The 12,568-nt window shown below is 33.9% G+C and overlaps 1 protein-coding gene across 9 annotated transcripts in view; it reads left to right on the forward strand.

Annotated features, from left to right (window-relative positions):
- Positions 1-12,568, forward strand: part of spri (Src homology 2 domain-containing protein sprint) — a 173,362-nt gene that overhangs the window by 120,354 nt on the left and 40,440 nt on the right. The window contains exon 1 of one of the 9 annotated variants that reach the window (XM_013317447.1): positions 9,067-9,089. The exons of the other annotated variants lie outside the window; for them this stretch is intronic. The gene's annotated coding sequence lies outside the window, so the exon portion shown is untranslated. Of the gene's footprint in view, positions 1-9,066; positions 9,090-12,568 lie in introns of those variants that run through there. 9 annotated transcript variants of the gene reach the window in all.

The raw sequence follows: 12,568 nt of genomic DNA on the forward strand, positions 1-12,568 counted from the left end.
TATCTTCTAACAAACATCCGTCTAGCCATCCGTCCAAACAGACGCATTTATAATATCAGTAAGATTTATTTCATGTCTTATTCGGGCCTTACAATACATTTTAATTGGATTAGAGAAATCGACTTTGATTATCACAACTACGTTATACCATTCCGTATAATTTGTGCCTATTATATTATATAATTATTTAAATGTTAAGAATATTGATGAGCGAAGTTCCATTAAAACGTCAACTTATGTCACTTTATTGCAAGAAGTGACTTGTCTTTATTTCGCTTCATTTAGTCAAGCACCGGTCTTATCTATTAACTTCATATCTCTGTTATTAACGAGTCCATTGACTGTGAACTGCGAGTCGTTCAAGTTGGAGGAGCTTTGCATCCGTTCCGTTCGTTCGTTCATTTGGTTTCGTTCAATCGTAACATTAAATTGATTTATGCGTCGTCTCTCTACGTGACCGTTGTCTTATATTGCATATTAAGCTCTAAAATGTATTTCTTCCGTGCTATACGAATGATGAACTAATTTGATTAACTTACGCGCGGTCTATTTGTATTTAGTTTTCTGTTTTGAAATGATCAATGATAAAATATAATTACAAGCATTTTATTAAATTATTTTTAGACATGATCTTTGCACAGTTTTAACGTCCTAAGATTTTTCTACAATATTTACTTTTTGTTTAGATCAAACTCACGTCACGAGACTATCAAAATTCACGTCACGACATTTATTATTTAAATTATAAGACAGTAAAAATGTTGTACACAAGTTACAAAATACAAGTTTATTTTGCCGACACCGTTGAACCATTTCCTCCTTAATCATTATCTTCTACTAAATATTCAGGACCCTCCTTACATATCCAATGTGTTGCTAACTCGCTTTATTAAGCCATTATCTAACTGGACGGGATTCCTTACGCCCCCACTTTCTTGTCGCGTGCAAACTAAAACAGGCAACACTGAACACCAACGCATGTGATAAACGGATATACGTTTCACTTTAAATAGTTTTTTTTATTTTTTTTATATCACAAGGTGGCAAACGAGCGAGCAGCCACCTGAAATCGCTAAAACAGCGAAGTGACCGTTGCCCATAGACATACGCAATTGCATATGCGTTGCCTACCTTTAATCGACGGAGAAGAGGATGCACCGAAAGAAAATATTTTCCCTTTCCATGCATCCTCTCATCCGGAAAGTCCACTTCCACTTCCCATCCTTTCCTTATAAGAAAAAGGGTGGGAAGGGAAAGAGGACTAATTTTGGCCTCCGGGACGCACACTCATCAGACGAAACGCGGAATTGCTTCCACTTCACGCCTGTCTTCTGTGTGGTCGTGGTATTTCACCGGGCGAGCCGGGCCGATTCGTGCGAAGATGTTAAAGCGGGCTCTACCACTGTTAAAATAGTTTTTAATAGTCCTATAATATATAATATTACCTTATTTAGTTAAGATTGCTTTTAATATTTTACTTTTCTTCACCTTCACCACATACTTACCTTTTAGTTAGTAAGTAACCTCCCATTACTATAATCATCTATTTCCTCTGAACTCATTTCTTAAAACTTAAAAAGTTAGTGCAGAAAAGGGTTCGAAAACTTCATTTTATGTTGCGTTACACACATCTTGGGTTAAATTCTCCTATAAAACTTTTATTTCGACCAGTTCCCCTCGGACAGTTAACATATTGGGAGACAAACTCCGGCCATGCCTTCATTCAATATTAACTCTATCCGCTTGCTACATTCTACTACTGAAAATTGTATCATTGGACCCTTGTATACAACACGGTCATTTTTTTGATGCGACCCGACTTTTTAAAATTTTAACGAAATTGTTTTTGTGCTCTCTTGACCATATTTACATTCTCTATATCTATATGACCAAAGGATACGTTTAAAAATGAGTTTTTCTTTGAATAAAAATAGAAAAAATTTGGTCATACATATAATGATACTTTAGAATTTTAAAATTTCAGAACTTCTAAGTTTAATAAATCCGTTATTTAATATCCTGAAAATATTAAAAGAATTTAAAGAGATAACTTTATTTGTGTTACAAAATATGTAAATACATTGCACGTTTTTTACATATTTCTATAGCATAAGGGACTTCCATTCGGAGAATATATTCAATTGAAATAATTCACGGTTTCGTATGTCGAGTCGTATATTTATTTTGATTCTCGTGACGTCAGACTTTCTTTGCGGCAGCCCCACAGCCTCCAGCGATCTAACCCTACGTATTCGTTTGACGAGTAGTCTCCGCACACGCCCCCGTAGCCTTTACAATCTATTTGTAAGGCGATGAGTATATAATTTTCCCCTCACAAGAAGCGACGCGGCATTTTTCATTCCCCGCAGGCTATGCTTCCCCTGTTAGATTTCCATTCATTGTATTTTGCTCCGAATAACTAGAGCTTTAAAGTCTTTTAAATTCTCATTCGGTTAACATATTCCTATTTATATATTTAAACAGAAAAAACGGTTTTGAAGTTGAGTGGTATCCTCTTAGCTGTGATAATGGCCAGAAAAGTATTTGGATTTACCCTTTTAGTGTGCCGATAGCGTTCTTAGATGTCTTATTATATTATACTAAAATGATATGCACTACAAATGTATGGAAATTTCTAATTAGGTCTTATTTATTAAATTTTTAATTTAAACAAGAGACAAACCTTTAGCAATAATAAAGTAATATAAGCCGCAATAAATTAAACAGACTGTAACAAATCTTACTAATATTATAAATACGAATGTATTGATAGATGGATGGATGTTTGTTTGAAGGTATTTCCGAAATGGCTCAACGGATCTCGATGAAATTTGGTTCAGGTGTAGAACATACTGGAAGAACACATAGGCTACTCATTAATCCCGCGCGGAGAAGTCGCGGGCGACAGCTAATATTTATATTATTTGAAAGGTACGATCTAGTCTCATTTAATAACTTATTGTTCCGTTGTAGAGCTATAAGGAGGTACTGAATAAGTCTGCAGATATATTTCGATGGTAACAATTTTATTGGCATTTGGAAATAGGTCGAGCGATTCACTTGCATCTTATTAATATCTCTTGGATGTTCTACATTTGTACCGCGGAAGAAGTAGGACTTACTTCTTTTGTTTTTTAACATTAACAACCGTCTCTCGACGAGGAAATTCTGATGCGAGTTATTTTAGTGCTGTAAACGAAACTAGTGTGTGATTTCCAACATGTTTACACGTTCGGTCGTTCACCATTGTTGCGTCGTAATGTAGGTCAGATGTTTTGTGACGCGCCTCTATTGGGAAATTAATTTTTATAAAGATTGTGATTGCTTAGTCATACATATTGCATGTTTAGTTTTTTTTGCAGAAGCGTTAATGATTGCCCTTAATATAAAAATGTAAGGCTCTTGCTCAGTGGTCAATGATATGTATTATATATTATTATACTTTAGTTTATTAAAAACTTTATGAAATTCTTTTAAATATTACTTGCATTAATGAATTAATCTAGATTGACTTTTCAAAAGACAAATATAGAAAAACATGTCTCCAAATTCCAGACATAAAAATTTATGTAAATTCTTCAGACTCCCAACTGACTTCAAAGTTTGTAACCGCCGTGAATGTCTTGCAAAATTTCAAATTCAAGAGTTTAAAAGTTTAGTTGTAAATAAACAACATTTCTATGTTTGTGTTAGTGAAAATAACAGATAATAATAATTAATAAAAAACCCTAAATAATAGTCTGTATGTTCTTCCATACTATGTTCTAGATCTATGTCAAATTTCATAGAGATCGCGTTCAGTCGTTTTGGAGATATCTTCAAACAAACATCCATCCATACAAACATTCTCATTTATAATATTAGTAAGGATTTTCTGATTAAATCGGTGCTTAAAAAATTACAGGATCGAATACCAATGCAATATATTTATTTATTTCAGTTGAGGCTATAAAAATTTTCATCATATAAATCAATCCGCGAAGTTTGTTTTATTCGGGTCGTTATTAATGTTGTTTATTTTACAAGCGCTGAGCGGCAAGCGCCTCCATTACTGAACATCAACACACTCTATTGTTGAACGTAAACCGACTGCAGTGGCCCGTAACGTTTTTATTTTACTTTATTTTTCTTCCACTTTAATTTATTACTTGACAGTTACATTCTAATAACGTTGTCGTCTCAGAAGTATTCGTTTGCTATTAGCCGCTTGTGTGGAATTTTTAGTTTCTTGTAAATCTTCTGAAATTCTTACAAATGCATCCTTTACGAGCATCCAATTCATCTAAAAAGATGAATTGGATGCTCGTAAGGTCATGCTTCAAATTATACTGACCAACCCGCGTATTAATTAAAAATTCGTTTTTATCTATATTTTTACCCAATAAATACTTTTTTCAACGACTTTTTTCAATTGTTGAACAAATGAATTAATGATTGCTATTCACTTATTTTTTTTAAAGAGTCCTATTACTTATGAATACTTCTAGAATAACCATAGTATAACTATGTAATTCGAGCCCTAACTATGTCAAATCGTACGTGATCTAATCATTCCGAGGAGTTAGTTCTATTTGACTTTACCGCACTTGAATTATTTTTATATTCCCACAAGTCAACCCAATTACCCTTCGATAGAGAAGTACGAAAAGAAGCTAACGTACTAGCAGATAATACGTTTATACGATTGGCAGCCGTAGTTTGGCGACCTCGAACGCGGTTGCCAAACTGCGCTTGGGACGCTCTAGTAATCTTCAAGGTGATTGGCGGTAAACAAACCTGTATCAATAATATACCTATTGATGTTTTTATTCATGTGTTATTGTAATAAAATTTGGAACATGGCACATCTCCCGCCCTTTTCAAATTCATACATCTAAGTATGCATGCTCGTCGATTACTGCTATGGCCTAATACGAATATTTGTGTCAATCGTTACTCATCGTCCATTATGTCAAAATAAATATAAGTTTTGGGTGTAATTTACGATAAAGCTGCATATATTTTAATACAACTTTTGACACTAAACAAGAGCGATTCTCACAAATATTCGTGGTAGGCCCACGGCTCTTAAAATATACATGTAAAATGCATTCAAAATATAGCATTAATGCTTAAAAATCCGCCTGCTAGTAAATCTAACAGCTGTCTCGGTTGCTACCTTATCTTACAGCGAGCCGTAAAACATTCTCGTTGAGACAACTCCTTATTTGTTTACTTTCCTCTGAACGCTGCCTTTTTATGTTGCCGTATAAAATTTTTACCGCGTTAAAAGTGCTTTCAACATTTAATTTACAAGCTTATGCAGAATATTTTAATCTATAAACATTTATAGTGTCAAGAATCTTAAGTATTTATTGCGGGCTGTCGCATGACTATTATGGTTCTGTTGACATTTCGTTTGTTTTCCAATTTAGGTTAGAGCTTGCAATCGAAATTACAGAGATTCAGTGATTGTATATTGACCGTGGGTTAAACATATGGTTATTTCTGTTTTATCAAAGATAATGAAAGGGATGACGATATGTTTCATAAGATATTGTGGTCTTAGAATGGAACGGTTCGTGCGTTGTTTACTATACTTACTCTTGGTGTAAATTCAATTTTTGTTGAGTAACCTAATTTAAATAGTAACTAAAGCAGAATTGTATTTACGTTATATATAGTTCATAGTATAAATGGTACGTTATGTGCGAAAGAAAAATAAATATTTGTATTAAAATATGAGTGGTATTTCTTATCATAAACGTTATAATGTCAACTGTCATAATAATCGAAGTCATTCTTCATTTTTTACAACCATGTCATCGTCTACAAGCGACCGAACATAATTCTGTCAAAATTCTTCTTTGAGATGTCTGTTATGTTGGCGCGGCGTTACATCGTCCCGGAATAGATACGACTATGCGACATAATATTTCGGTTGACTATTTTTATAATACCTTAAAGTATTTCGTTTTATATGTAAAAGATAATAAATGCCGCTATTAAATTTTAATTAAGTTTTCTTTTAGTACGTTAGATCGTTCAATCTCTCGTTTTAATTGTTAAATTGTAATATAAAATGTATTTTTATATCGGAGTCTACAATAATGTAACGCGGGTGCGTTGCCCCCGTGTTTTGCAATCCATTGTTCCAAAGTATTATTCGCGGCACGCATGGCAATTTTGTTTGCATATTCGCCATGTGTTTTTTTTTTCATTAAACTGTACGAAAATGGGCACATGCACCGTATTGTGTTTGAGTCGTGAGGAAGAACAAGTTTTTATAATTTCTTTTTTGTGTAAAAATATAATGTGTTACTGGCTGGAATAATAAATGAGAGAACAAAATTACAGATTAAAAAAATTTAAAGTAATTTTAAAATATTTTTGCATTTGGTTTAATGTAGAGACATGTAGAGAAAGAAACGACACTGAATCTTCGGATCTTATTCCATGTACACACAAACAATTTTTTTCTCTTTATAACATTAGTAAGGTAACCATTAGGTCATCCGTATACAGTTTAATTTGGCAATTATAATTTACAGAGGTATTTAATTATTAAGAATTTACAGCTGTCGTATAATTTTTACAACAATTTATAAACACGTGCCGCTTGCTACAATTACTATGTGTAATGAGATATAGCACCGGTGTTTCCGGTAATATATTCGAAAGCCATACAGTCTGCGGTCGTCATGCTTCGATACTTCACATATCGGAAGGGTGCAGCGCCACCTGCTGGCATACATGAATGAGTTTGATGGCGACTATGTGCTTTATTGACGTTTGTATATGAAGTTACTAAGACCATTTTCCGACTGAAAAACAGATATTTTTTCACTTGTATCTCTTGTAGCCTTCTGTAAAACTTAACCAAGTTTGAAATGTGATGTCTCATTCGGCTCGTATTCTTTCCCGGGGTGTCATAGAGGCAAAGTTAGTCAGATTATTATACTATCAAAATTTCAAGATTTAAGTTACTTAAGTTAATTAAGTTTCACTAAGAGTTTTTAGTAAGGCCTGGAACACGTGCACATTTCTCGGTTGTAAAAGAACACCGATAAGTCCGTGTAAATTAATTATTATGCAAATTAAGCGTAAATACGCGACAGCGCGACTCGATCACAGCCATCCGGGCGTTGGCATTACACCTTTGCGAGTTCATATTTGCAAGCCAACAGTAGTCAGTAGTACATTCGTTGCGTGAATGCGCGCAAGTCGCACGCTCTCTCATCTTTGATTTAAAACGTGAATCACAAAAATCGTCTTTTTCTCATTGAAATAAGGTCTATAGTGTCCAACGGTGTTCCCGATAGAGTCATTTGTTTAGTTACCCGACAGTGACGGATAAAGGCGCGTGCCATAAAATCTTTATAGAGTTTGGTTGAGTTCACAATATGCGTTGCGCTTTCGTTTTACGTATTTGCTGTATTCCGCTTCGCTAGATGAAACAGCATAGCTATATGCTTACCACCGTTCTCTTATCAAGTAAGTGAAGTAGTTTTACGATCACTCACTGCGTTTATCTTTGCGTACCGTGTCTGCATTAGAATGCCGCTCTGTATTTACAGTAGAAATATAGAACATACATTTTATTTGATATGAACTATACTTATAAAATGTAGTATCCAATGTAGAATTCCAATTGGATGAATTGGAATTAAACCGTATAATAAAATTCAGACATAAATTCCACATAAAATTTGTGATTATACTAAATAAAACATAAAAATACAAAATAATAATAATTTATTTTAAACAAGTGCTTAAATGTTTAAACGTAATTTTTCATTTATATTTATATTTTGTTTTAGCTACTAAATATAAATGTTACCGTTAATGTTTCACTTCTGGTCATTTCGAATGCGACAAGATTTATCTGTCAGCACCACATGTTATCAATAGAAATATCCTAGAGTTATATTAGCTCTCTCCAGCTCGTAAATACTTATTTCCTCGCTATAAACAAATAATATAACTAAATTTAAAAGCTTATTTATCTATGACCACATATATGACCAGATATTAAGTGACAGTCAAATCAGTTATTCCTTTTTGGATATGATCACTCTTTTTATGTTTGTGTAATTTGAAAGTGAAACTGAGAAGTAATAATAAAATACGCAAAAGGTTGCTCTTAGGGTCGACACATACGAACATTTACACGCTTGTAAGTGTTTTTTTATATATTTGGCATTATTTTTGCTGTGACTAAATATTGCAGTCTGTGTTTACTGTGGAGGTCAGTTTATTTTACCCAACCTTTAATTCTGTCGGTATCAATTGCTTAAAACAGTCTGTATTTGCCCTTAGTCAGCAGTTGTTCTCGGGTATGATAGTGTTTAAAACAGTTTAGCAATGTTTTATTGTTCATCATGATGTGACAAGTTTTCGCTCGTGCTGTTACAAGTCTGATACGTATCCGTCCCACGTAATCCAGTCCTTTTGTGGAATGTAAGTTGTCACCCATTTCGCTTGAGCTTATCCTTTCATCGGACAGGGAATGCGGGAGAGATGCCTGGAATAAAACTTGCATAGCGCCTTGGATAGCGCAATGAATTTTACATTTACTGAGTTTGCTTTGATTTTTCAGTCAACATTCTAGACTTTGTGGATATGACATTTTGAAACCTGTTTTATTTATAAACCAAAAATACAAAAAGGATATATTTTGACTTTTAAACTATTCACTTTAGTTTGAAGATAGTTGGGTCAATGTTTCGAAGTGCTGAAAAAGATATTTCCTGTCTTAATTTATTGTTTGTTTTAAATAAGAAAAAAAATAAGTAATTTTCACTCGATTTTAACGTGCCGTTATCGTAAAGTTTGACAACTATTCCATTCATTTTATAAATGCCTGCCTTATATCTTACTTTCTTATCTATTCCATCCTGTTACTCATGCAAGCTCTGCCGCCGGACAGACAGTCAGTCTGGCGTGAAGTAAAATAGATTGCTTAAACGTGCCGTGTATTAAACACTTATTATTTATAACTTTGGTATTTGATTTTTGCGATCTTTCATACGTTATTTACTAGAAAAAAAGAACAATGTCATTAAAAAGATTTTTTGTTTTCAGGTAATCATCATTTTTTGCGAAATTGAGTAAGTCATAATATAAAATGTATTTAATTGAGCGATCCATTTTTTCTGTTGATATTTTGTTCTCTGCAGCTATATTTTGCAATATGACCGAGAGGAAAACTTCGCCAGGAGGCTCGTTTAACATAAATATTTGCAATTAAAATTAAGCTTCAACGCCCTATCCGTGCAATTATTCAAATTGTACGCCACAGGAGACCTCAGAAAGTTTCAAATTAATTAAGAGGGTCATAAGACAGACCGTTAAGGAAACAACAATGATGGTGGGTTCTAACCGGCGTCCTTATTTATTATGGGCCCGAGGACTATTCCGCTTGCCCCCTGTCATCATCTTGTGGCTTTTAAGTCCCCTACGAGTTACTCATATTTGCAATGGCTTGCAACCCTTTAGGCGTTGCAAATAAAATATAAGCATTGCGTCAATTCTACCCTTAGCATAAACACGCTTCTTTAAAAGTAATGATTACTATTGTTACTATAAAATTTAATATAAATGTGTACGCTTTCTTAGAATTCGGAATAAATAATTATAGAAAATGTAACTGAACATAGAAGTTATGCAAAATAACCAAACCCATCTCACTACTAATTGCACTACCCTTAACTAATTATAACAATAGTAAAGCATTAATTAAAATTCCGTTAAGCTTCAAAACCAAAGTCTATGTTACTTTAATAGATAATAGAGGTAACATCTTTTCGTTTTCAAAACTGTAATAATTTGCAAGTATTCATCTGGCTGCGTAGTTTTTGCATTCGTGTTTTGGCACGTTTGAAACAGAGCGTGGCGTGTAGGGCTCTACAATGCCAAGCGTAGCGTCAACACTTGACTATCATCTTACTACCCCTACCATCAACTCTTCGGTTTACATTTAATGCGTCGTAAGAATTTTGTTTACCTGTGATCTTTGAAGATGCGTTAATCTTAAATGTATATTATGAATACCACAATTTATGTAAAGAACAACCACTGTTTATCTTTACATAATATAATAAGTATGTAAATGTGTATATATAAAGATTTTATATCTTTGTTAAATTCTATATTAAATTACTTATTTATTTTGATTAAACAAGTTCTTTTATAGTTAGCATATATGTGGAACTATACAAGCAACGTGATATTGAGAGTATCAAGAAAAAAAAATCTAGCTTTATACGTCTTACCATACGGCATTAATCAGTCATCATCATCAGCTCACTATACGTCTCCACCGAGGGGCTCGGAGCCTACCCTAAGTTAAGGGTGATTAGGCCATAGTCAACCACGCTGGCCAAGTGCGGGTTGGTTGACTTCACAAATATATTTAAATTTCTTCTCAGATACGTGCAGGTTGCATCACGATGTTTTCCTTCACCGTAAGATCGTCGGATAAATCTACATATGTAAATCGGAAATCGCAAAACACATTGGTACATGGCGGGATTCAAACCCACGGCCTGCAGATTGGAAGTCAAGCGCTTGACACCTGAGCCACCGACGCATTATCCAGTAAAATGTGAAAAAAAATTATATGATTACAATACGAATTTATATCACATTTTATTTTAAAATCCACGCGATTAGGTTATGTATACATTACAATCAAAGTTACTAGTAAACTATCAAATGATAGCAAATGCTCAGGAGATTTTTAATGCAATTAACGATTTTAATATCTCGACTTATTATTTGTATTACCTTTTATATTACACTAATACTATAGATTCCTTTCCGTCGATTTTATCTTCAATATTGAACTTGTATGTCAATGACCTGACGATAAATACGGGCAAATGTACGTACACATTGTATACCTAGTTATCATTTCACAGAATGCAATGTAAATAGTAAAATAACTGTTTATTTTTAAAACCATGATAGTAGATGTATTGTGTCATTTACAAACGAATCTGATATAAACATAAGTATTCAATATCAGAGGTTAAATCAATGAACATTGTCGAAAACATTGCTTTAAAATAGTCCTTTTTAATCTGCATAACGCCTCATTTGAATTATGATCAACACTTTAGTCGCCACGGCGGTTTGCATTGCCAGCCTTGAAGAAAGTAGGAGAAGAATCAAGCAGGGGTTACTATAAATGTTCGTATAACGTTCGAATAAATATTTCTGGCAGTGGACTGATCGCAAGAAGCAGTCCGTTTATGGCGACCCTTAAAATCATGTTCTGGCATCTGAACGGTTTTGCCAAACATAAATACTTGTTTGATATATGTGACAAGGTCAGAGCGGTGTCTCTGACATATGACACTTGTTCTGCGGCGAGATATAACTAATTGATGTTTCCTTACGTCTCAGATATGGAACAAGGAGACCGCCTGTGTGTTACCCCTTTATTTTTTTGACGGTCGTCTTTTGTTTTTGTCAGAATATATTACCGGACTATTTTTATTTAGATTTACGGTCTCGGTAACTAGGTTGTCTACTAACGGTTAGGTTTATGACTGTATCTTGCCAACATTTAAGAAAAAATCAAAGGGTAACTACTAAAGTTTGTAGGTTAGGTGATAAAGAATTAATAAGGTCATAGAGTAGAAAACCAATGATGTTTTGACGACTATGGTTTCCAATTTACCTGAATGTCCGTTTAATGTCAAGGTTTTTGAACAAATTATAAAGTAATCAAAATGTTTATATTTCTTAATAAATATTAGATTCACATGTTAACATTTCAATTTCGGTCGTTAATACCAAAAATACACAAGCTTAGAACAATATACAACCATTGTCGAGCATGTTTACACAACTTCCGTCAACATTTGTCAACGTAATTCACAAGCAAGCGTGAATTACACAATAAACGTGGTGCTAGCGTACCATGCTTCTGGTCATTCACTGCTAGTAACATAGGCTTTACTACCTTGATTTAGACGTACAACGGTACAGTTCAAATCAATGTGGCGATCCAACTTTAACAGACTTCGATTTATAGTGTTTCTTTTGTTTTTGTTGTTCCTTATTTACTGGACGCAAAGTTGGGTCGTGGAAAGGATTTATGATATCACTAGCTGTCTCCCGCGACTCCGTAAGTGCGGGATTAAAAAAAACTAAATTGGTAGCCAATGTGTTCTTTCAGACTATTTTCCACATCTATGTTAAATTTCACCGTGGCTCATTTAGTCGTTCTCGAGATACCTTTAAACAAATATCCATGCTTCCATTTTATTCGCATTATAAGAATCTATCTTCTTAGTAAGTAGTAAGGTACATAAGTGGAAAAGACTGCCGGAGTCTTTAAACGAAAGAGCTCGATAGATGACTTTAATTCGGTACAAGATTACCCTAATTTTAAGTATCTGCTTCCTATAAAAAAGTTGCATTTAAACGGTAACAGTTCATCATTCATTTATTTTCATACATTTTCACAACGATAAATCCTTTTATTCAGTCTAGTTTAACGTCTAAAATCAAGCAACTCAGTCGTAGGTTGCGCAGCCGGTCTAGATATGATCAGATGTAAGTAAAAGTGGTAGTAAAC

This window comes from Papilio xuthus, unplaced genomic scaffold, assembly GCF_000836235.2.
Source record: "Papilio xuthus unplaced genomic scaffold, Pxut_1.1 DF826938.1, whole genome shotgun sequence".
Classification (NCBI taxonomy): Eukaryota; Metazoa; Arthropoda; class Insecta; order Lepidoptera; family Papilionidae; genus Papilio; species Papilio xuthus.